Source organism: Ictidomys tridecemlineatus, chromosome 16, assembly GCF_052094955.1.
Source record: "Ictidomys tridecemlineatus isolate mIctTri1 chromosome 16, mIctTri1.hap1, whole genome shotgun sequence".
Taxonomy (NCBI): domain Eukaryota; kingdom Metazoa; phylum Chordata; class Mammalia; order Rodentia; family Sciuridae; genus Ictidomys; species Ictidomys tridecemlineatus.
In genome coordinates this window covers 40,563,418-40,588,445 of record NC_135492.1, presented here as the reverse complement: position 1 = coordinate 40,588,445, position 25,028 = coordinate 40,563,418, and the positions used below count along the sequence as shown (strand labels likewise).

The 25,028-nt window shown below is 46.5% G+C and overlaps 1 protein-coding gene across 11 annotated transcripts in view; it reads right to left on the bottom strand.

The window, feature by feature from the left end:
* Positions 1–25,028, bottom strand: part of Atp2b2 (ATPase plasma membrane Ca2+ transporting 2) — a 342,527-nt gene that overhangs the window by 285,267 nt on the left and 32,232 nt on the right. Inside the window, exon 1 of one of the 11 annotated variants that reach the window (XM_078033479.1) lies at positions 15,560–15,639. The exons of the other annotated variants lie outside the window; for them this stretch is intronic. The gene's annotated coding sequence lies outside the window, so the exon portion shown is untranslated. Of the gene's footprint in view, positions 1–15,559; positions 15,640–25,028 lie in introns of those variants that run through there. 11 annotated transcript variants of the gene reach the window in all.

Here is a 25,028-nt window from a genome sequence, read left to right as displayed (position 1 = left end):
TACTGACAGTTCTGAATTTCTAAATCTTCCAATTTTTAATTTTTTTTTTTTGAGAGAGAGAGAGAGAGAGAGAGAGAAGTTTTTTAATATTCACTTTTTTTTTTTTTTTTTTAGTTTTCGGCGGACACAACACCTTTGTTTGTATGTGGTGCTGAGGATCGAACCCAGGCCGCACGCATGCCAGGCAAGAGCGCTACCGCTTGAGCCACATCCCCAGCCCAATCTTCCAATTTTTAAAGAAAAAGCTGGATATCAAAATTCAACTCCCTGTATAAATATTTTTATGTCATTGTTGTCATGCTTTGGTGGCCAAAGACAATAAAATAGTTATAGGCCAGGTCTGGCTTTCAAGATGATGGCTGGCAACATCTGGTCTCAGAATAAAGGTGGTGGTCATCCCCCATCTCTGATCAGCTGTAACTGAGAATACGGTTTTGGGAGGTACATTGTGAATGGGAGTGAATTCAGAGGGACCAGGAAAGGAGGACAGAGATACACTTCCAGTGAAGAGCTAGTCAAAAGGAGTAGGAAATGGGGCTGGGGCTGGGGCTCAGTGGTAGAGTGCTTGCCTAGCATGCACGAGGCACTGGGTTCAATCCCTGGCACCACATAAACAAATAAAACAAAGGTATTGTGTCCAACTACAATTAAAATTTTTTTTAAAAAAGGAGTAAGAAATGGAAGGGCCACCATTTGGGGATGACTCATCTATTACTCCTCCACCATCTATCCATCCATCCATCCATCCATCTCTCTACCCACTTGTCCATCCTTCCCTCTATCCCTCCCTCTCTCCCTCCCTCCACGTATCCACCTACTCATCCACTCATCCACACACTCAGCTATTCGGTCATGCACTGTCACAGCCAAGGGCATGAACTCTGGAGCAAGACTCTAGGAGTGGGGGTGGCTCTGCCACTATTTGGCTCTGTGAACTTGGGAAAGGAACTCAACCTCTAGGAGCCTCAATTTCTTCATCTATCAAATGGCACTGATGACCACAGGACTGTTGAGGGAACTGAGAGAGTTAATTCATGAAATGTGTGTTGAAGAGTGGCTGGCATGTTGAAGCTACACCATGTTGGGGGCTAAACCTGGCTATGACCATTCACCCTTCAGTCATTTACAGAGTTCCAGGCACATGTCAAGCACCGTATTTGGAACTCGGTGGTGAATGAGGCCCAGTCACAGGCCTCAGAAGCTGATGGTCTCTGGGAAGCACAGATCAATAAACAGGTAACCTCATAATCTCATTCTATGGAACAAAAAAAGACACTGCATAATGTACACAGCCACTCTCTCACTCAAGCACACATGATGTCTGGTCCGTGTAAAACTCAGCAGAGCCCTCAGCTCATTAAAGTACTCCATTCTTATGTTTAAAGAATACATGATGTTTCATGGCCCATCCAGCTGGAAATAATCCCAACTATGCACAGAGATTTGGAAACAAAAGTGCATGCAAAGTAAAGCGTGTGCTGAACTGTTTTGAGTACTTGCCATGGTGGCCTGGATGACACACCCTGTGACCTCAGACGATTCCTTCAGCATCAGAGTAAGGTAGGGAAGCAGCTCTGGCCCACAACCCTGAGCTCAGTGCCCCCTGCCACTCCCCATGGCACCCAGATCTTGGTCTGACATCATTTCCATCCAACAGGAGCCAGAGATCCTGGGAGAAATGACAGCAGGGCTGGGGAAGGACAGCTTCAAAATGAGCCAGGAACATCCTGTTATGCCAGAGAGTTAGGGGGAGCTTAAGTACACCCACCCCCCACAAGAAGATGTAGGCAGGCCACAAAGACACACATGTCAGGTTGTAGGGATTCCCAGGAACCAAATATGGAATGATTTGGTAATTAAACAGGGTAAAGAAAGATATTTTTTTTGGGGGGGGGGGGAATAGGAATTCATGAATTCACCTAGAAAAATGGATGCATCAATGAATCCCTGAGAGAGAAGGGAGGGTCCTTGCTTAAAGCGGAATGCTGAGGCCCGCCTGGTCCACACCCAGCAAGTGCTGCAGCAGCAACAATCAGAAGATGGATCAGGCAGAGTCACCAAGACAGGCTGCTCTGGGGATTAAGAAGCAGGATTATTTGCATGGTTTCCAAGGGCCTCCCCACAGACTGAAGAGAAGACAGTAATAATACAGTGGACAAATCAAATGACACCTCACCGTGGTAATCAAAATAACCATCTCCGGTGCTGGGCACGAGGGCATCATGTGGCTGTGGCTGTGGCAGCCGGGGAAGAGCATCATCTAGGCAGTGTTCCAGCTAAGACATGCATAACTGGAAGCTAATCCCAAGGAAACATCAGAAAAATCTGAAATGAAGGACATTCTATTAAAAAGAAGAAGAAGAAGAAAGAAAGCAAAGCAAAGCAAAGGGATATATTAAAAATTTTCAATGTAATTAAAGACAAAATAGACTAGGCACATGTTCCAAATTAAAGGAGCCTGCTATAGGTTTGGATGCTGAATGTCTCCCAAAGGTCCATGTATATTAAAAGTCTTGGTCACCTGGGTGGCGTTGTTAGGAGGTAAGGCCTACGAGAGGTCCCTTAGGTCATTGGGAACATGAGACCTAAGTTCTTTCCTCTTTCTCTTTGTTCCCTGACTCATAATGTAAGTGGTTTTGTTTTGCCACATGCTATCTACCAATGCTATCCAGCACCCCCATCAGGGGCCCAAAGCAATGAGTCTGCCTGATCATGGACTGCAACCTCTGAAACTGTGAGCCACAATACACCTTTACACTTTATACATTAATTATCTCTGGTATTTTGTTATAGTAATGGAAAGCAGACTAACACGGAGGCTAAGGAACATGACAACAACAATCAGATGCAATATCTGATCTTGGTTTGCATCCTGGGCTGGAGGGAAAGTAGAGTCAATTGATGAAATTGAAATAAGGGAAGCAGATTAGATAGAAGTAATATATCAGATGCCCAAAGCAGAAGCAAAGAAAGAAAAATAGATTATATTGGACTTCATTAAAATGAAAAATCCTTTTGTGAATCAAAGGACATTATTAAGAAAGTGAAATGACAATCTACAGAATGGAAGAAAATATTTGCAAATCATTTTTCTGATGAGGTCTATTATCCAGAGTAAATAAAGAACTTCTGGAACTCAACAACGAGAAAATAAGTCATTGTAAGAATGAGTGAAGAATCTGGATAGGCATTTGTCCAAAGAAGATAAACACATGACCAAGAAGCATGTGCAAAGATGCTCAACATCTTAACCATCAGGGACACACAAACTGTAACCACAATGAGATACCACTTCATACCCACTACAGTGGCTATCATAAAAAAATGCTTTGGTGACCATGTGGACAAACTGGAAATCTTATACAGGGCTTGTGAGAATGGAAAATGGCAGCCTCAGGAAAACATATGGAAAGTTCCTCAAAGAGTTAAACATAGAATTACCATCTGACCCAGAAGTTCTACTTAGGCTGTGCCAAAAAAGATGCGAAAACAGGGACTCGAACAAAGATGTGTGCACATGTTCATGGCAGTCACAGTCACAGTAGTCAAAAGGCAGAAACAACCCAAATGCCCATCAGCTGAGGAGTGGATAAACAAAATGTGGCATATATACTAATGGAATACTATTCAGTCACAAAAGGGAACGGAGTACTGATATATGTCACAGCAGGGATGAGCCTTGAAAACATGCAAAGTGAAAAAAAATCCAGACACGTACTGCATATTCTAGGATCACATTCATATAAACTGTTCAGAAAATGATAAGTCCATAGAGACAGAATGTAGATCAGTGGTTGCCAGGGGCTGGAGGGAGAGAGAATAGAGAAACTGATTAATGGATATATCGTTTCCTTTTGGGGATGAGGGAAATATTTCAGAGCTATATGGTGGTTACACAACATTGTGAATGTTCTAAATGCCACTGAATTGTTCACTTTAAATGGTTAATTTTATGTTATGTGAATTTCCCTCTCCATAAAAATATCATATCAATGTTAATTTTATGGAATGTATAATTTGCACCATGGCTATATAGAGAATCTCCCTCTTAGGAAATACGCTCTGAAGTATTTCAGGGTATGGGCATATGTTGAATGCAAATTACTCTCAAATGGCTTAGGAAAAAAATACTATGTACATGGATAGATACATGGAAGGCAGACAGATGATAGATGACAGGCTGATAGATGGAAAAAAATTGGGATATAAATGTAGGAAATAATGTATGTACCTGATAAAGCAAATGGAGTAAAATCCCAACCACAGTTGAGTGTAGGTAAAATACATAGGTGTTCTCTGCAGAATTCTTGCAACTATTTTATGAGCTTGAATTACCACCAAGTCAATAATCAAAACTTGGGGGTATACTCAAAATAAGCCAGAGGAGGAAAATTTCACAGGACATTATTCAGGCAGTGGATGAGGTGTGGGTACAGGCAGTGGGTCAAGCAACAGCACTAGAATCACGGAAATTTCCCGTTTGATGCCCACATACTGGTCTGTGTGAGAGGAAGTACATGCTGAATCGTTTAGGAATGAAGGGTAATGAGGTCTGCAATTTACTCTAAAGACATATACCTTCACACATGTGCACACACGGTTTAAGCAAGTGAGGAAAATGTAAATAACTAATGCTTCCGGTTAAAGTATACAGGAGTTCTTTCTGAAGTTACATCAAGACAGAAAAAAGCCACGGAAAGGGAAAGATGGAGTTGGGGTGGGAGACAAGGCCTGAGAATAGGTTTGCATTTGTCTCACCTAACGTTGCCCCAGATGATGTCTAAAAAAATGGTAGACATGACTCCTAAGAGTCCCACATTTCTTTTTTTTAAATTTATTTTTTATTAGTTCTAATCCGTTATACATGACAGCAGAAAGCTTTTTGATTCGTTGTACACAAATGGAGCGCAACTTTTCATTTCTCTGGTTGTTCATAATGTAGAGTTGTATCACGTGTGCAGTCACACATGTACCTAGGGTAATGACATTCTTCTCATTCCACCTTCTTTCCTACCCTCACTCCCCTTCCCCACCCTCCCCTTGGCCCAATCAAAGTTCTTCCATTGCCCTCCCCCCTCCATTATGGATCAGCATCCACTTATCAGAGAGAACATTCGGCCTTTGATTTTCTGGGATTGGCTTATTTTGTTTAGCATAATATTCTCCAACTCCTTCCATTTCCCTGCAATGCCATGATTTTATTCTCTTCTAATGCTGAGCAATATTCCATTGTGTATATATACCACAGTTTCTTTATCCATTCATCTATTGAAGGGCATCTAGGTTGGTTCCACAGTTTAGCTATTATGAAGCCCCATTTTTTTCTTCATCTTTGGTTAGTTCCAGATGGGTTCTAGATGGGGTTTCCTTTTGTTCTTGAATATCTAATCCCTCTATATGTGACTAGAATAGAACCAAGGAGAGGGCTAGGAGGCAAACCTACAGTGTTTGCAACAGAATGCCCACGGCTTGGGGTGCTCACAGTACCTCTGATGTGTTCCCACCAAACCTGGGAGGACACACTTGATCCTGGGCAGGACCCGTGTTGCACAGGTGTGGACAACAGGAAGTACTGCTGGTGGGCAAATATATTCATCCCACAGTGATCGTGGGAGATTTGTTCCAGGATTTCCTGTGAATCTCAATTTTCTTGAAATCCGAGGATATTCATGTCCCTTACACAGAATGATGTATATACTCCCATAGATCATCTTAGATCATCTCTAGATTACTTTCAATACCTAATACAATGTAAATGCTATGCAAATTGCTGTTACACTATATTGTTTAGGGGAAAATATCAAGGAGGAAAGTCTAAACATGTTTGGTGCATTCGCAATTTTCCCCCAAAATATTTTCTATGCATAGCTGGTTGAATCTGCAGACACTGAGGGCCAAATGTGCTATCCATCCTAGGTTCCTAAGAGCTCCAGCCAACGGCTTCCTTAGAGACCACACAAAGCCTTTCTTTTCTGCATCTCTGGATTCACCTGCCTTGGAGACAGGAGAACCACATTGGCAGAGGGTATAGAGAGGCACGTATTATTGTGAGAGTTTGCATTTCAGAGTCAGAAAAATTACTTATTTGGGGACATCAATGATCCTCTGGAAATCTAGAAAGAATCCTAGGTTTCTGCAGATCAGGCTGGTTTCCAACCTTCTCACATTGTCCAGGGGATGCCCGAGAGGGCATGCTTGCTGAGATGCTGGAATATGAATCTCTTTGCCTGCGTGTGCCAGGCCCTAGGAGCTCTTATAGGATGGAGGCCTCTCTCTGCTATTTCTTCACTTAGCCCCCCCCCCTTCATCCTTAAAGTCCCTGCTGGGTACCACCCACCCAGTGGACGTTCAATACTGCTAAGTGACTAAACCACAGAAGCCAAATGAGTTACATAATGAGAACAATCTTTGGGAAAGATTTTTCTGACAGCAGGATAAAGGATGGGCTGGAGAAAAATCTACAACGAGTCCATCCATCGTCACGCGTTCATTGAGCGTCGCGTGTGTGAGCCACTGCACAGAGCTGGGAGGATGGAAAGCCAGCTAAGGTGCCCCGGACTCCTGCCCGGAACCTAATGCAGCTTGAGGAGACACCACGTGGGGCGTTACACAATAATACAAGGCAGGAAGCGCCCGCACACGCACAGCATCAGGATGGCGCAGCAGGGTGTAGTTAATTGCCAGGTGAGTGATGGACTACAAGGAGGGTGGTGTGATCTGTGATTCAGCAGAGCTGTAGGGCTCTGGTGCTCAGTGGGGCTCTGGGGGCGAGGATGAGTGTGGGCAACCTGCGCTGCAGTGCTGCAAAAGGACTCAGGAAGGGAAAGGGAATGGATGGAGTAGGTCCAGCCTCAGGTGGGGAGGTGAGTCCTGCTGAGGCTTCTGGGGTTCTAGCAGCAGATGCTAAGTTCCCATTTGGAAACACGGGGTGGGAAGCCAAGGAGAGGGTAAAAGATGCCCTCTGGGCAAACTAAGCAATGTTTTTCACTAGAGTAGAGAAACCTGAATAGGTGTGGGAAGAGAGGAAGTCAGTGGTGAGGAATAAAACAGCAGGCAGATGAGGAAATAAAACTCCAGCAATGGAGACCAGAGAAGGGCACAGAAAGAGAAGTTAGTCCTCACAGGGAGGGAGCAGGTGGCTATCTGGACCAGGTAAAAGGGAGGATGATGGACTTCACATGCTATGGTCTTATCATTTGATTCCAGGGTGCCCTCTATTTTTTCAAAAAAAAAAAAGGAAAATGATCCTGTAATCAGCTGATATGAGTATTTTCTGCAAATCTGGAACAACTGAGGAAGGGAAGGGAATGGTGATGAGCTATAGAGGGGAGGCATCAGACGGGTGTTTTATGGTCCATATCTACCTGGCCAGTCCTTCCTCAGGAAAAAAAAAATCACCTATGCACACTTAAATCTGTGTTTGAAACCCCAACTGGACACCTATTGGTTCTGTCCAGTAGGTCCAGCCATTTCAGGCAATTTGTGCCTCACTTCTCTTTGCCCACAGGGTTACGGAGGGAGCCGCCATATGACTACAGCATGGCCCCACCCCCAGAGAAAGCTGGCCCCAAATGGACCAATCAGAATCTTTCCCTGAGATTTTAGAATTTGAATTGAGAAAGTGAAGTCTGTTTTTCTTTTTTTTTTTTTTCATCAAAAAATGATGACTGAGGCTGGGGTTGGGGCTCAGCAGTAGAGCACTTGCCTCACGTGTGTGAGACCCTAAGTTCCATCCTCAGCACCACATTAAAAAAAAAAAGGGAAATAAAGGTGCTGTGTCCAACTACAACTAAAAAATAAATATATAAAAAAATGATGACTGGGGGCTGGGGTGAAGCCTAGTGGTTCAGCACTTGCCATGTGCCTAGCCTTGGGCTCCATCCCAGCACAACAAAAAATAAAAGAAAAAAAAGAGAACTGATGACTGGAAAACTCAGGAGTTGTTAGTGGAGTTGGGACAATAAAGGGCAGCTGATTTCAAGAAAAAAAATGAGAGAGAGGGAGAAAGAAAAAGAGAGAGAGAACAATAACAAATGAACAGAGGTAGAGCCAGTCAGAGATTCTTCCAGGCTTCTTGGTGGTCTTCTCTGTCTACATCCACTACCAACATGACTTCATCCATTCTGAGACATGAATGCCTTTTCTGTGTTTATGACTCACTAATTAATATCTCCAGGATGGACCATGGCATCTACCTGCCTGCTCTGCATTTCTCCTTAGTTTCCAGTAGGCATCACAAGCTGAATACATCCCCAAACAAACTCCTGATATTCCTCCCCTACCAAGCTTTCCTGGTCATCGCCATCTCTGAAAATGACATTTGCATCCTCCCTGTTTCTCAAAGTCAAAACCTTGGAGCTTGTCCTTTGCCCCTCTCCACATCCAATCCACACAATCCAGAATCTGACCCTCTCCTTCTCTACCTACCAGCTCTTTCCACCACTGTCGCCTCTGTCCTAGATTAGGACATCGCTAGTCTCACTATTTCTTCCCTAATCATCATGACACATGACTCCTTGACTCAGAACCTCCTTTGGCTCCTGACTGCTTCCAGAATGAGAGAAAAGGGCTTGCCTGGCCCCTGGGCCCCTGTGTGGTGTCCCCCCATTCCCATTCTGATCTTTACACCATCCTGCCCTCCATTCATTCTACATGCTTTACTCATGGGTCTTCTTTCCCCTTTCCAGGCTTTGTTCAAAAATCACATCCTCAGGGAGGCCTTTCCTGACTTATCCAAATGCAACCTTTTCCATTATCCCCTGATCTTTCTCCTTGCTCTATCTGTCTCCATAGTACTTATTATCATGTAATATACAGTATATTTCATTTATTTATTATCTGTCCCTAGGGTCTAAAACAGTGCCTGGCACATAGCTAGATCCCTAAATAAAGGAATGCATATATACATAAAAAACAAATCCCTTGCAGCATGCCAATTCCCCTATTTTGGTATATGGAAAACAGATTTGGATTGTATCCAATCAAGATATGTTCTAACACATATGGAAATTACTGGGAAAATAAGGTGAACAACATGTATGTGGAAGCAGAAGATGAAGGAGATCCAGATGTAGAGTTCAGAAGGAAATTTTCAGTCCTTCTAGCTCTAGAAGAGAATAAGGATGGTGGAAATGCAGATTAAGATAAATTAAGAAAATAAAGGGGCTGAACCAGCTTCTTTTTATAACTGAATGTGAGGGATTAAATTTCTTCTTTGAGACGGAATAACTACTAGTACTGTTTCTAGAACTCGGGTTACAATGCCTCCAAGAAGGTGGAAGGAACTAGATGCTGGTCAAGAGCCTTACTATAAAATTGGCATCCACAGGACTGGGTGTACAAAGTTACCTTAAATTAGTTCTCAAGCCTACAAGACTTGACAGCAACTTAGTAGGAGATATGAACCACCAAAAAAGTGCAGTGTGCGTTGGACACAGGCCGGCAGAAATAGGAATGCAAGGACAAACACTAGCTGTCCCCAGCTGACTATGTTTGAGCTTGGTCACCATGACATCCACTTCTCTACCTCTGATGAATATGGTCCTTGGCCAAACTGACCTCTCACCAGTTCTCCAGCTGATTCCCACCCCTCCATCTGGAAACAGGCTCTTTCCTTGGCTTCCATGACCACCACCTCCCTTGTTCTCTTCCTCTGACACCTCCTTTGATGTCCTCTCCATCACCTCTACAGATGCCCCTTTCTGCATCCAGCAGCTAAGTGGGAGGCCCTCGAGGCTTAGGCCTAGGCCACCTCCTCTTCTCAGATTCTCTCCCATCCAGGCTGGGGCTTCCATTTCTACATATTCACAGGTGACTCACAGGTTTCCGTCTCCAACCTGCACTTCTCTCCAGAGCTCCAGCTTCCCAATGGACACTTCCTCTCAGACAACTCAAAAACCACTCATGCTCCATGTGACCTAAGCAAACTCTCCAAACCTGGTCCTCCTTCATGGTTCTCTGTCTCAGAGAGAGTATCACTCTCTGTCTTGTTGTGATGGCTAGAGACCTGAGGGCAATACCAACACCTCTGCTTCCAAAGCACCAACCCTTCCCCATGTCCCAGTGCTGTTGATCCACCCCAGCCTCTCCCAAACTTCCTTCTCTTCCCTCCATCTCCAGCTGGGGTCTCCATCCTGTCTTCTCTGGACTACGGCAGAAGCCTCCTCACTGAGTTTCCCTGCATCCACGCGTCCTCCTCCATCTGTTCGTCACACAGCAGCCAGAGATAACGGTGACCTTGTTGAGTCACCCCTTGCTGAGCCCCTCCATTTCACCTCCCACTGTTTTTAGAGTATAGATCTGTGCTGTTCATTGCAGCTGCTACTAGCCACTTAATGAATTAATTAAAACAAAATAAAACAAAAAGTTCAGTGCCTTCTTCATATTGGCACCTCAAGTGCTCACCAGTGTTAGCTAGTGGCTAATATATAGGACAGCACAGTATAAAACATTTCTATCACCACAGAAGGTTTTGCTGGATCAAGGCAGAGCTCCCTGTGGTATGCTTCATGCCTGCATGGTGTGGCTCTCGCTCACCCCTCCAGCCTCATGGTGTGTCATCCTCCTGGAAGGGCCAGTCCCCTGATCCTTCTCTACTGGCTGAGAAGCTCCTCATCATGGTCCTTTTTCACGAGCTGTTCCTCCACCTTGGTGTAACCTCTCTTTTATTAGAAGAATTAACTCCTATTCTCTGACCTCAGTTTGGGGATGGATGGGTGGGTGCGTGAAGGAAGAGGGTAGTATATCTAGCTATTGTCAAGGATGTAACTTTCTAGAAAGCCGTTGCCTATTGTGAGAAGGAGTCCTTTAGTTTCTGTCTCATTCCCCTACTTCATTCCAGGGCCACCGTCTTCTGATGCCCACATAGTTTTTTGAACCAGAAGAGAATGGATGACAATAGTTCTAGGTTTCTGTTTGAAATGATGTTACTTCCCTGGAAAGTCAACACAATATGTCTTACTCACCTCATTTTCTTCTCTGTAGAGGCTGAGGCTTCAAGGATTATTGGGATTATTTTCCATGATAAATAATAAGACTATTTTTCATGGTAAATGAAAGAAATGGGCCTTCCTGTACCCACTCTGCCCCAGAGATGGCCTTGTTGGTGTGATTCTGCCTCTATGGGCCAAGGACCTCAGGCTCTGCCCAGAGGAAGTCCCTGAACCCCCAAGAAGAAGGGAAGATGCTCTGCACCATCTGTCAGCAGAAACATTTCCATGTTTAAGATGCAATCCATTACCCACCCACCACACATCAGGGAACACAGAACAGTGTGCAGTTGTCTCTAGATGCCAAACATGAGGCATGGCTATGAGGTAAGATCTTTTCAACTCACTAAGTAGAGTTGTCAGTTTCTGGTTACTTTAGCAAACTAGACCTTAGCTGTAACTTAGTCATTTAAATAACTAGATTAACACCATACACCAATGCTACAGGGTGACGTGAATCCAGGGAAATTTTTGGTAAATCAGTACTTCGATAAATGCATCAAAAGTCAGTCTCTCTGATGTAGCCACTGTGGGAACTGGTACAGAGGCTCCTCCAAAATTTAAACATAGTTACTACATGATCCAGCAATGCCACTCTTGAGTATGAAGCCCAAAGGATGGAGAGCAGGAACACCAATAGATTACTACATTTATGTTCATAGAAGCTTTATTCCCAATAGCCCAAGTTGGGAACAACTTTGGTTTTGAATGAGAAAACAAAATGTGGCATATCCTGGAATATTAGCTGGGTATTAAAAAAAAAAACAACTTCTGATGCATGCTACAACATGGATGAACCTTGAAGATATCAGGTTAATGAAGTGAGCCCATCACAAAAGGACAGATACCATATAATGCTACTTATGTGAGGTCCCTAGAGTAGTCAAATGCATAGAGACAGGGGCTGGGGTTGGGGGAATGGGAGTTAGTGTTCAATGGGCATAGAGTTTCCATCTGGAAGATAAAATGTTCTGGAGATGATGGTGGTGATGGCTGCACATACTGTGAATGTACTTGCTGCCATTGAACTGTACCCCTAAAAATGGCTGAGATGGTAAATATTACACTTACATGTATTTTACCAAAATAAAAAAAGGTGGTTTTTTTTTTTTACAGGGACCTTATTCTTTTAAAATTTTAAGGGAAGTTCTTTAATAGGGGGTTCTAAGGCCAGCAACCAGAGCCACAGGCTGGCATGAGTCCTACGTGGGTTTGTACCAGACTGACCAATCAGGCCACCACTGACTTCCCTTTAATGGGAGTCCCCCAGAGCACTTCAGTGCAAGCCATGTGGTGGCTTTAATTGCATAGCTGCTGCCTATAACCACCCTGGGAACACTCTGTTCAAGACCTTTTTGAGAAGTGCCCAATCTTTGTTAGCTATAGGTGAGCTTGCTTTCTGAAGAGCCCAAAGGCATCCTTAGCCATTTGTGATAGAGATAGGACTGGAGAGGGGAAGGAAGTGCTGAACTGAGTGACCACTCGGGTCAGACACAAGGCCAGACTGGGATGCAACGCAGCTACTTCCCCTGCCCACCCTGTGGCTTCTGCAACTCACCCTTGAGGTGGCCCCCAATGCAGTTTCTAGAATACTCTGCCAAAGACAGACTCCCTGGATGTAAATAAGCACTCAGGTTATAGCTCAGTGGTACAGCACTTAGCAAGCACGCATGAGGCCCTGGGACAGATCCCCAGACCAAAAACATACGCTCATCTTGTAACCCAGTGCGTCGCTAGGACCTGACATACAAAAAGTGTTGATAAACAGTTGCTCAATTAGTGACTGACTAGCTCAAGGAAGAGACAATTTCCTGTAGCTCTGAGTCACTCTGGAATTGTTTCACAAATGGTATTTCATCACCTCTTCTGAAATGAGAACCACCACCTCAGGGGAAGGCAGGGGAAGGAAAGACAGGTATGGGCCAGGAGAAGGCTGCCTGGAGTCCTAAAAGAAGTCCTAAAAGAAGGTTCCCAGGTGGCAACCTGCCAGGAAAAGAACTGGAAGCAGAAATTCCAGCAAGAACCTGTGAGAAGAGAATCCATACTCAGCTCCCTCCAGCATGGAATTATCTTGTGCCATCTGGGGTGGAAGGAATGTGGTGAAATGAACGCTGGGAGTCCGGCAGAGTGTGTAGGGAGGCTGTCTCCATAGAGGAGGGGTCCCCAATATATCAGAATCCCCTGGAAAGCCAGTAAAACGGTGCAGACTCTGGGATTCCCTGGAGATTCATAAGGCCCAGGGCCAGGGAATCTGAATTTTTACAACTCCTGAGAGAGTGACAAAGCTGTCACAAACATACTTAGAGAAATGCTGCCACAGTAACTGACAACATGGCCCCTGTCCTAGCAGCTGTCATCAGAGGCCCTCTCAGGTCATACCTGTTATAAAAATGCCAGAGAGCACAAGATTCTAGTTTTTCTATGATCTAGAGCTTGCAAATAAAACCACAAATGTCTGACAGGTCACAGCTTGTGTGGAGATCCAAACATAAAATAACCTTGGTCAAATGGAAAGGCCCAGTTAAGTGCCTTCTCACTCAGCTTTAGTTGTACGGGTGGCTGCCAGTCTTACCTCTGCTCCTCCCTCTCCATCCCTCCCTGCTCCTCTGCCTCCCACTGGGATTTGAAGACAGTCTGGCTTCCAAGGTATCCCACTCCCTAACCTGCCCTTCTTCTCCAGCACCTAAGCGTGGCCTACCATGCACTGAGACTCTGGCCTCTTTGGGACTAGAAGACACACACATTCTCTGGCCCACCCCAGACCTGCCCAATCAGAATCCCCTGATTAGAAGCAAACAAACTCTACTTTGTAAATCCTCTGGATATTCCAGAGAAACCCACTCTGGTTACCACCACTGTATTCTAGTCCTCTAGACCCTTGCTACTTAAAGTACTGCTTAGGGACCAGGAGTGACAACTTCTCCTGGGAGTTACAAGAAATGCAAGTTCTCAGTCCCCTCCAAATCCGCAGGGTAATGAGCTCCATGTGCACACTAATTACAAATGAATGAGCCCCAAGTTGCTTCATTTGATGGGAGTCACCTGCCTTACACAGCCTCCTTTGTCCCACCCTCTCTGCTTATCTGGGTTAGAAATGATTCTTTCCCTCCTATTAAACAATACTTGCCTTCAGGAGTAACAAGAGAAAAACCTCCTCAAGATCAACTGTGCAAACCTGATTTTAAAAAGTCTACTCAACCTCTTCATCAGTATTATTTATAAGTTGGTAGATTTCAGCTCTTTAAAATCCAGTGCCAGGAGCAGACAGAACATTTGTCCTCTTGGAAAACAAATGTCAGGGAGGGGAAAGACGAACCTTTGAGTCTTCATGGAACAAGGTCTCAAGGCCCCTGGGAAAGGTCTATGCTGGAAAAATTTGAATAAGTCTCCTGACTTATCAGTGGGACAGCTAGGGGGTGGGGTTTGAAAGCAGGAAGAAAAATCTGGAGAGGAAATAAACATCTGTGAATGAAAGAGAAGCATCTCTCTGTGGGTCTGGTCCAACTTCTATCATTTGTCTTCTGTGGCACCCTAAAACAGGATGGGGTCAAGGAGAAGCGGCATGGATCCAGAGCCAACTGGTCCAGTCCTGGACCTCCCAGGGCACCCTGGCCATGTTCTCCTTCCTTCCTCTCCACATTGGAACTGGCTGAGGCACTGTCCTTAACTGGCAGCTCCCAATACTAGAAGGACAGTGTCTAATACCTTAGCGTGGTATTCAGGGCTTCCTAACACCTGCCCTGCCCACCTCAGATCCCCCCACACTCTCAGTCAAATGCAGAAAGTACTCATGAGCACCTACTATGTTCTAAGAGCTACTATGTACTAAAGGCACTTGGGATAAAGAGGGAGAGAGACAAGGACCCCATCCTCAGCTCAAAATCCCTTAGAGAGACTGCCCAGGGGCCACCTCCCTGACATCTTCCTGCAACACAGCTGCCCTGGGTGCCAGCACCACTAGATACAACCATCTCCTGTAGAAGACGCTGGATTCTTTCAGGGCAGGACTGGATCCCCCTACTCTTTGTTTACCACCCTGATGGTGGAAGGACATTACTGTGTGAAGGAACATCTTGCAGTCACCAACTGTGTTTTAAAATGATAACAACTTGCCCCCAAACCCACAAGCCAGGCAAGATGGCAGTTAGTTCAGAGGTGATCGTGTGGATGGTTCCCATCTACGCTAGATGGTCAGGAATACCAGGATGCCCATTTCACGGAGGTGGAAGCTGAAGTTCAGGGAGGAGCAAGGTCGCAGAGCAGGGGAGTGGTTCCCTGGGGATCAGAACTCAGCACTGCTTAGCTCTGGGGCCAGTGACTTGCTTCCTTCACCCTTTGCCCCTGACACCTCCCTCCCTGGTGTGTGTCCCAAGGGGAGATCACATCTGCCTCTGCTTGGAGGCCATCTGAGGCCCCACCCCACGGTGGTGGCAAGCAGTTGTGTGGGCTCAATTTGTCCTTAACAACAGAGCAGTGTCTGGGTCCCCAAGGAGACCAATTCCTATATATCCCCTTCCCCAAAGCAAAGCCCCTCTCCCGGGCCCCAAGTTTGGGGGAGTCGAGCTACTTACAGAGGTTTGCAGGTCGTTTTCAGAAAGATTTGCCTCCAGCCACAACCAAGCGTCACCCAAGGGCACCTCTGCAAGGCTCCGTGGTCATGGGACTCGGCTCCCCTCCACCCAGCGTGGCCCCGCCAGCTTTGCTGGGACTTAGGGACTAATCCTATTCACCAAACACTTGTGAGCCTCGGGCCTGGGTCTGTGGGGCATATTTTTCGTTTGTTTGTTCTCAGAGTCAGAGAGATGATAACAGATCGCTGGAGACACATGAGCAAAGGCATCTGATCTGCCTGGGGCCTTGGAAGGAAAAGGGGACAGCCACCACCTTTGCCTAGTTGGGGTAAGAAGAAAAACTTGATCTTCTTTTCTACAAATTCCAGTCTCCCCCAGCTCAGGAAGAGCCACAAACAACCACCCATATGCCTAAACCAGGACCTGGGAGACAGCTAGGCACCAGCTCACCCCATCCCTCACCCTCGAGCATCACCAACATCCAAGCTCAAGTTGCTCTGAAATCCAGTCTCTCTTCCTCATCTGAGCCACTAGCACTGCCCTCTGGACAATCGTGGTGGCTCCCTCCGGGGCCTCCTGTCCACCCCAACTGTTTACCATCTGATCTTTTGATGATGCAAATTGAACTTCATCCTCATGTCTGCTCTGCGGTTCCCCTCCTTTGAGCTCCTATGTAGCTTCCCTTTGCAGTGGAGATGAAGGATAAAATCCACACACATCTGGTTGCCACAGACATTTGCCTCAACTCACTTGTGAAGCTCTGGCCAAGCCACAGGCTCTTCCCATAGGCCAAGCTCTCTCTCTTCATTTTCCTTAGACCAACTCCTCGAGCCTCCACTTGATGCCACCCACTAGAGACGACAATCCTGACTACAGTGTCCTGGCTGCGCTTCTATTCTCATTGTCAGAGAAATATGGAGGAGGGATTGAACTCAGGGCCAGTTAATAACTGAGACACATCCCCAGCCCTTTTTTACTTTTATTTTTATTTTAAGACAGGGTCTCAAGTGCTTAGGGGCTTGCTAAGTTGCTGAAGCTGGCTTTGAATTTGGGAACAATAGGAAGGACTTCTAAGAGCTGCTTGAAGGACCCCCCACTTCATAAAGAAAGAAAGCAAAAGTCAAAGAAATGTAAGGACTTCCGTTTTGTTTTATAAAGTCAGCAGCAAAGGAGGGAGATGCTCCTGTTCAGCTTCTTAGGGCTCCCCGGCTTCACACTACACCCCTGTTGCTCCAACCTGGGCCCTTTGGGCATTGGGTGCCCAAGGACATTTACAAGCATCCTTTAGTATCTGCAGAAAACTAGTTCTAGGACTCCCTGCTGTTTTGAGGAAGCTCAAGTCCCTTATACAAAATGGCGTAGTATTTGTGTTGAAGCATACACATATTCATGTGTACTTTAAATCATTTCTATTAATATATTAATGCCATGTGCATAGTTATATTGTTTAGGGAAGAATGACAACTTTAAAAGTCTGAACATGTTCAGTATAGATGTAATCTTCTCTATGGGTTGAATCTGTGGATGTGAAACCTGGGGGCTGACTGTAATCAGAAGTAGTATGCGGTTTCGGGGTCACACATTCCCTCTCCCTCTGCACCCCGTCACAGCTGCTTCCAAAAGCAGAGACTTGGTGATGGCCACGAGGCAACCAAGTGGGAGAGGGCAGTGACTCCAGTCGGGGGTGAAAACATCATCACTCTGGCCTTGTGTCAACACTGGACATGGGCCCTGCTCCTCTGCCCTAAGACTGCCTTCTGTCCACAAGCCAGGTGCTCTGTGCACAAGCACTACTCAGAGCGTCATGATCCTCCCCATTCTCCTCCCTGAAGCCCAGGCCCTTCCTGTGCCAGGAGGCCACCCCAGAGGCCAGGGGTGCCCGGCTGTCACTGGTTCACAGTCCCTGTGGCCTCTGGTTCCCCAGGAATTTCCATTTGTACTTCTGTCCTCCCCAGTTAAAAAAATTTGGAGCAGATTTGATCTTTTCTGCTGTCAACTCAGCACCCAGCAAGATGCCTTGGTGGAAGCTCAGGAAACAGATGAATAAGTGAGGGAACAAATCCCCGCCATCTTTCTCCTGCTCCCCTCCTGGCTCAGGAGGCCACTGCCTATGCTTCATGTCATTCCTGGAGAGCCCACAGGTGGCTGTCAGGCACCAGCCCCCAGTCTGGGGTCAGGGGAGGGATGGCTGGCCAGGAGCCACGTCTCTTCCCTTCAAGAATGCCCCGTTCTGCCCACACTACTCTCCAAATTTTGAGATTCCCACCACCTGATGTGTTCCAGGCTTCCCACAGTGGGGTTGCCAGGCAACAGGAACTCTCGCTTCCACCCTGTAGCCTCTTGTAAGGGTCCAGGCAGTGCCTCCATCCTTCCTGGGGCTCAGAGTCCTGGAGACTCAGAAGGCCCCGCCTGGCTTCCTGCCAGCGGTGTGTCCTTGAACTGAGCCACTCCCCTTGGGGTCCTCAGTTTCTCCACCTGGAACATGAAAGAACTAGGCAGGACCATCATGGAGGCGGTCCCTACCAACAGCTTTTCTTTGGTGAATGCTTTTCAGTGGTTCTCACAATGGCCAGAGGAATTAGGTGTTTTCCTCATTTTACACATGAGGAAACTGAGTCAGGGAGACCAAGTCACTACCTCAAGGTCACCAGTTGGTCAAAAGTGGCAGGGGATTTCTGCCTGGAAAACTAGTATTCACAGGTACCACAGCAGGATACCTAGGGGCGCTTCTGAGACATCTCTGGCCAATGGTTGGGTAGATGGGTCCCTGAGGCCACACTTTCTTAGTATAAATTCTCCAGAGACAAGGCAGCAGGGAAGGGTAACTTTAGAGCCTGGCCCTTCTGGGCTTCCTGTACTGAGCATGCAGCTTGGCCTGCATTCTACCTCTGAAGTCCCAGCAGAGTGCCACCCTGTCAGGATGCACCACCCACTCCATACAGACTGCAGCCAGTTACACCAACCGTCTCTGAGCCTCAGTAAAAGCTCTGGAGTGCAGTAGAGTAGGTGAAGGGAACCCCCTTCCTCAGGTGGGAGAATGAGGTCCACAGAGAGAGAGAGGACCCCTGCCCAATTGACATGTCTCCCGTTCAAAACCAAATCCTTGGGCTAGGCCTGGGGCTCAGTGGTAGAGCACTGGCCTAGCACAGGTGAGGCACTGGGTTCGATCCTCAGCACCACATAAAAAATAAATAAAGGTATTGTGTCCATTTACAACGAAAAAAAAAATATTAAAAAAAAAACAACTAAATCCTTTAGTGGTGGTTCCAGTATGCTCTGACCAGGAGCAACATTCAGGGTGACCAAGATGGAGAGAGCCAGGCAGGTGGGACGGTGGCCAGAGGAACTCTGAACTCAGCACTCTTTCCTGTCTTCAAGGTAAATTCCAAGCTCCCTTCCTCCCCATGCAAAATAAACAACCATGACAACCTAATTAGAGGGAGAAGAACTCAGGGATCTATTTTCAAAAATCAAGGACTGCTGTTCCATCTTTAAAAAGAAATAGCTGAATTAGGTGAGCAGGGGTGGGGGAACTCACTATCCTGGCTTCTGGCCTCCTTGGGCTATGTGACCTTGGGCATGTGGGCTGCAGTATTGGGGTGTGGATTCCCAGCCTACAAAATGGGAGAGTGACACTGGGGACTCACAGCAGCTCACTGGTACCCTACAGATTAGGGTCAACTCCATGCTTCTGTGCACTTGAACTGTAGATCTCATCAGTATCACCATTGGGGGCAAGTTCAGAGAAGTTAAGTGGCTTGGACGTGATCACACAGCTTGAGAATTACAGAGCAGGGATTGAAATCCAGATTGATCTAACTCCTGAATCGCACCCTAACTGCCACATGCTTCCAATAATAAGGATAATAATGATAGTGTTGAGCAATTTAATCACATGCTATGTGCCCCTGGCCTCCAGGCCTGCCCCTGCTTTAGGGCCTTCGTGCTAGTTGCTCCCATTTCTGGAAGGCTTCTTCCCAAATATCCTCCTGGCTCTTTCTCTCATCTTCTTCAACTCTTTGCTCAGCTGTCACGTTTCCTGATCCCTCATTTAAACCCTCCGTACTGCTGCTTCTGCACTCCAAACTCCTTGTCCTTTTTGGGGGGAGCGGGAGGCACCTCTCACCATCTATACATCCCTGGATTTTGTTTGCTGACTGTCTTCATGAGACATGCTCAGGGTAGGGTCTTCCTCTTCTTGCTTCCTGCTGTGTCCCCAGTCCCTAGGACAGAGCACAGCACCCCAAAGGCAGCAAATAGTAGGTGCTCAGTGGATCATGGCAAGTCGTGACTGCTCATGGTGACTCAGGAGGAGAGACCCTGTCCTGAGTCACGGGGACAGGTGGTATAAGCCTCTGTAAGTGGTGAAGCGCTGCACTCAGTCCAGCCTGGGGAAGCAAATATCCAATTACTGAGGCGCTGAGGACACAATGGGGGCTGGGGGACATCCTTCTCAGAATCGGGGGCAGAAGAACCCCTGGGAAGCCACCGTCCTTGAAAGATCAGAATTTGGAGCAATTCATCAAATGCTTTTCTCTTCTTGGCCAAAAGCGGACTCAATTTGCTACCCCAGGTGCGACACTGATGGCATCCTGGACTCAGGATCACATCTTTGGGATGCAGTAAGGAGAGTCTGTAGGACCCTCCTGAGTCAGCCGGGGTTAGTGTGCAGTCTCCTGGGAGCCCCTCCCTAGCCCAGCCGCACACTGTTCTTATTCCACAGCTCTTGAGGACACTGCCCTACCCTTTCCCAGCTTCTCTCCAGGCCCAGTTCCTTGATCCCTGTGTCCTGGGTCCCCTCTCCATTGCCCTCACCTGCTTCAGCCCTAGCTGTGGCTTCTAACTGCAAACACAGGGCCTGGGGTCCTCCCCCAGACTCCAGGTCAGACATCTGAGTGGGTCCGGGTGTCTGTATTTTTGACAAGTTCCCAGGAAATTTTTATGTGGGTGATGCATAGACTCCCTAGATGTGGGGTCCCTTGGAGGCTTGTGCCCCAAGATCCTGGTCTTGGTTTGAGCTGATCTCTGTGCTCTGGAGGGTGGTCTGTAAACCTCCTAAGAGACAGGAACACACGCCAACACTATTATTCTCTCACTCTGACCTTCAACTCTCAGTAGGTGCTCAATAAATTCCTGTGGGTCGACTGAGGTCAGCCCAGCTGGGAGAGATGACAAATTCACAAGGTAGAAGACTTGAGAGCCAAAATTATCCCAACAGGCAGAAACGCTGGGCCAGCCAGAGAGAGAATGATATTCAAGGATAGATGAAAGTCAAGCATCTGTACTCAGAAAATTAAGCACAAATCAGTGGGGAATCTGCTTGGTGGTGGTTTATGTGAGAAAGACTTGAGAATTTGAGAGGTATATTTGACAGGGTTACTATGAGTTAACAGTGTGATATGGTTACTTAAAAAAAAGTCAAGTTGAAATTAGGTTGTGTTTAAAGAAGTAAAGAGTATCTAATCAAGAATGGTGGGCTGGGGATGTGGCTCAAGCGGTAGCACGCTGGCCTGGCATGCGTGAGGCACTGGGTTCGATCCTTAGCACCACATACAAATAAGATAAAGATGTTGGGTCCACTGAAAACTTAAAAAAAAAAATTCTCTCTCTCTTTCATTCTCTCTCTCTCTCAAAATAATAAAAAAAAAAGAATGGTGACCATACCTCTTTGTTGGAATAGGCAAACCTCAGCTGGTGTATATGTGACTCTCTGTAAGACAGACATTGGAAGACAGCTATCACTCTGAAAATAATAACAGATGGCAGTTGAGGTTTTCAGGTGGGAAGTATGGCATCTAAGTATCATTTTATTCAGCAAATAAAGTTTAAAAACTGGGGCTGTTTATCCTGGAGAAGATAAGTCTTGATATTAGGTTTTTTAATATCTAAAAGACTCTGTATGGAAGAGGGCCTGGGCTTTGTAAACTACTTAAAGAGAGTAGGGTTCAGATCAGTGGGTAGAAGCTGCGCAAGAAGAAATGAAATCTAATCCTGGAAAAGAATATGCAAACAATTAGTGGTTTTCCAAGAAGGCAGTTGGTGCCATATGAGGTGGTGACTTCCTTGTTACCACAGGTATCCAAGCAGAATTGGTGGCCATCAAGGCCACAGGGACGCTGTGACAGGGCTTTCTGCATTGAGTGGGAGGGCACCGATCCAAAGACTTCTAAGGTCCTTCAACTTTTGAGTCCTCAGACACTTTCAGGTTCAGGCGAGGTCACTTCTCATGTGAACAGAGTTCTCTCTGAGCGTCAGGTGAGATTGGCAGACTTGTCTAGAGACACCCTAGGAATTCAGGAATCCCTGTCCTCCCTTCTCCTGGTGATTCCCAGAGCAGTGTAGAAAGCCCAGTCGGAAGGCAAAGAGAGAAAGGCAGAAAACCAGCGATCCCAAGAATGGGCTCCAGTTCAGCTCCTGACTTGCTGTGGCCTGGGTCCTGCTCTGCGCCTCAGTTTCCAAACAGTGCAGTGGGTTCATGGCTTCTCCAACTTCCCTGGGCACAGGGATCACTTGGGGATCACGTTGAAGTGAAGATTCTGGATCAGTTCAATTTAAACCCTGAAATCCCTCATCCCAAGAAGTCCCTATGTCCTGGGCAAGCTGGGAGGGCTAGTCACCCTAGGGAGGGGCCAAGGTTCTGCATGTTAGGGAAGTGGTGCTGGTGGCAGGCTTCCACTGAAAGCAAGGATCTGGAGTCTCGTTCTCTTCTCATTTGGACAGTCCAGTCTGTGGTTCTAGAATCCTTTCCTCTGCCACACAGGAAAGGCAGGGCTTGGGGTGGGTGCCAAGGTGACTTGCAATTGCCTCTTCTTCAGATTAGGAGACTGGTGGGAAGCTCTGTGGCCCCCTGGTACAGGGGGAGGTTGATGATCACTCTGCATGCTTAGCAAATGAGAAACCCGAGGACTCCGCTGGCCTGGAAGGAGCCCCAAATCCCTAAAGTCACCATGGTTTGACATTTTCACAAATTCCAACCTATGGAGGAGGCAAAGGGACCCTGGTGGTTTGCAACATGGGCAGAGATCCTGACTTATATTGTAATATTTATGCAAATGTCTACATTTACCTGCTAGAGAGCCTCAGAGCAAAAGCAATGTCATTTCATGCAACTCAACAGGTGAACGAATATCCGATAAGGTGTTTTGGGCCTGCAACTTTCTGGCGATCTTTCAAGATAACACTCCTCCACCAGTTAAAAATCAGAGGCTTGAGTTTCTGCCGAGAAAGAACCGTGAACAAACAAGATGCCAAAAACCCAAGCTGACCTCCGCTTTCCCAACCTCTTGGTGCTCTATTTGCCAACCCCATAAGCAAGGTGTGGACAAACTGTGAGCTCAGGAGAGGCCCTGGGATTTGACCCACAGTAGCGACTGGGGTCAGTGCAAGCTTAATTTGAGGCTCCTAGCTTTGACAATTGTGGAGGGACAGAAAAGTTCAAGAAGAAAAGATCAGGCAGGTGCAGCTAAGTTTAGTTAACAATTGGGCTTTTCCAGAGAGCCTGAGTGTCTCCCAGTGCCTGCTCTTTCTAGGATTCCCAGCCCAACAGCCTGCGTCAAAACGCGGCTTTGCAATCGGCACAGGGCGGTTTGGATTAATCATTACTAAGGCCATTCTCATCACTTAGAGTGGTACGCCTGGCGCGGGCCCAGGACACAGCCACTACATTTTAAAGGTTTGCAGATTACTGGCCAGTGAGCAGTAATCTGACCGGGGTGTGCAGAACAAGATTATTAGGGTCATAAATTTTTATTAAAGGTCACTAACAGATTTATAGAAAGCACTGTAAAATGACACTTGTTTTTGTTAGCATGAATCCTACCACTTGACAGAGAAGTTCCTGGGCTGAAGCGAAGCCTAAGAGCTTTCTCTAACAGAGAGGCCTTTGATTCAAGTTCTTATTACCCATGGGGGATCAAGACTGAAATCCCCAGGCTTCTGGGTAAAGGGGGAAGGGTGCCCCAGGGTTATTCAAAGACCCCCTGGCTGTGATGAGCAGAAATAGCACTGGGGGACTCAGCTCCCGCCTCTACGACATGCTGGCTGGGTGACCTGGAGGAGTCATGTCTCCTCTCAGCCTCAGTTTACCCTCGTTAAGAATGGAGTGGAGGCTCACGTGACTGCTGAGAATGAGAAAGTCCTAAACACAAGGTGTCCCAACAGTTCTGCCACTACTGCTCTTCCCACATGGGTGCCAGCTGCCTGAATAGCACAGGAAAGACACATCTGCAATCCTGTGCTGGAAAGGGCTAACCTCAAACTCAGGGGTCTCTGGACACTTGACACTGGGTGCTTCTGAGTGGAGGGTGTCCAGGTTGCTTCAGGGGTTGTCGGGAGTTCTCACATTAACATCTAACTCCAGTGTGTCGGGGAGGAAGAAGGAAGAGAGGAAAGAAACGATAAACAGGCCTGTGGAGAAAGACTAGAAAGGCTCAGACAGAGATGAAGCTGTGGGGGTGCAGGGCAGGTGTCCTTTTCTCCTGCTATATTTTTCTAGACTTTCCATAATAAGAAAAGTGGTGATATAAAAAGAAGCCCAGTCTTAGGCTTTGGGGGCAAGCAGACTGGGATTCAAATCTCAGAAGTCCTTTCCTTATAAAAGTCTTGGAAGAATCATACAGTCCCCGAGTTCCTGATATGCACAACAAAGTAAGACCATGGGCCTCCTCGTGGATGACATCCAAATACAGGAGCCATCTGAGGTAGCCTTCCAGCATCCTCTCCCTCCTCCCTTTGAAGATTTTTCCCTCTACCTGGTTGCTCCTGATGCCATCTTATTATGCCCAGGAGAAGAGAATATGTTTGACAATGAAACCAAACCAGAAAAAGCAGAGCTGAGAAAAAAGAGGGAGAGAAAAATGGGTCACCTATTTTAAGTCCTGGATCAAACCTGACCTGAAGCTTTATTGCTCCTGGATTGTTCAAATATGTGGGTCAATGAACACCCACTTCAGTTATTTGATTGGATTTTTATTACTTATCAAGACCTAACTGGCTCATGAGAGTATATACAATGCATATAAAGTTGCCTAACACAGCACAGGACACATACATAGCTATAGCATGATGAAAGTGGTTTTAAGTTAAAAGGAAAATACTAGATTTTTCTTTCATTTATCAAATTTTTATCTTGAAAAATTTCTGTCCTACAGATTTTCAAGAACAGTTCAATGAGTACTTACATAAATATCCTTCACCTACATTCACCGGTCGTTAACATTTTACCCCATTTGGGCCTTCTGTGTCTCCCCATCCCACCCGCCACACACACACACACACACACACACACGCCCTTTGCAGCTGTCGGGCCATTCGAGAGATCAGTTCATTTCAATCCGACTACGACGCCATAGGAACGAAGTTGTTCTCCCACACACCCACAACTCCCATCCAGGAAATTCAACGTGAACACAGACAGAGTTACACCCACAGCCCATATTAAAGTCTCCCCAGCTTCCCAATGGCTTTGCAA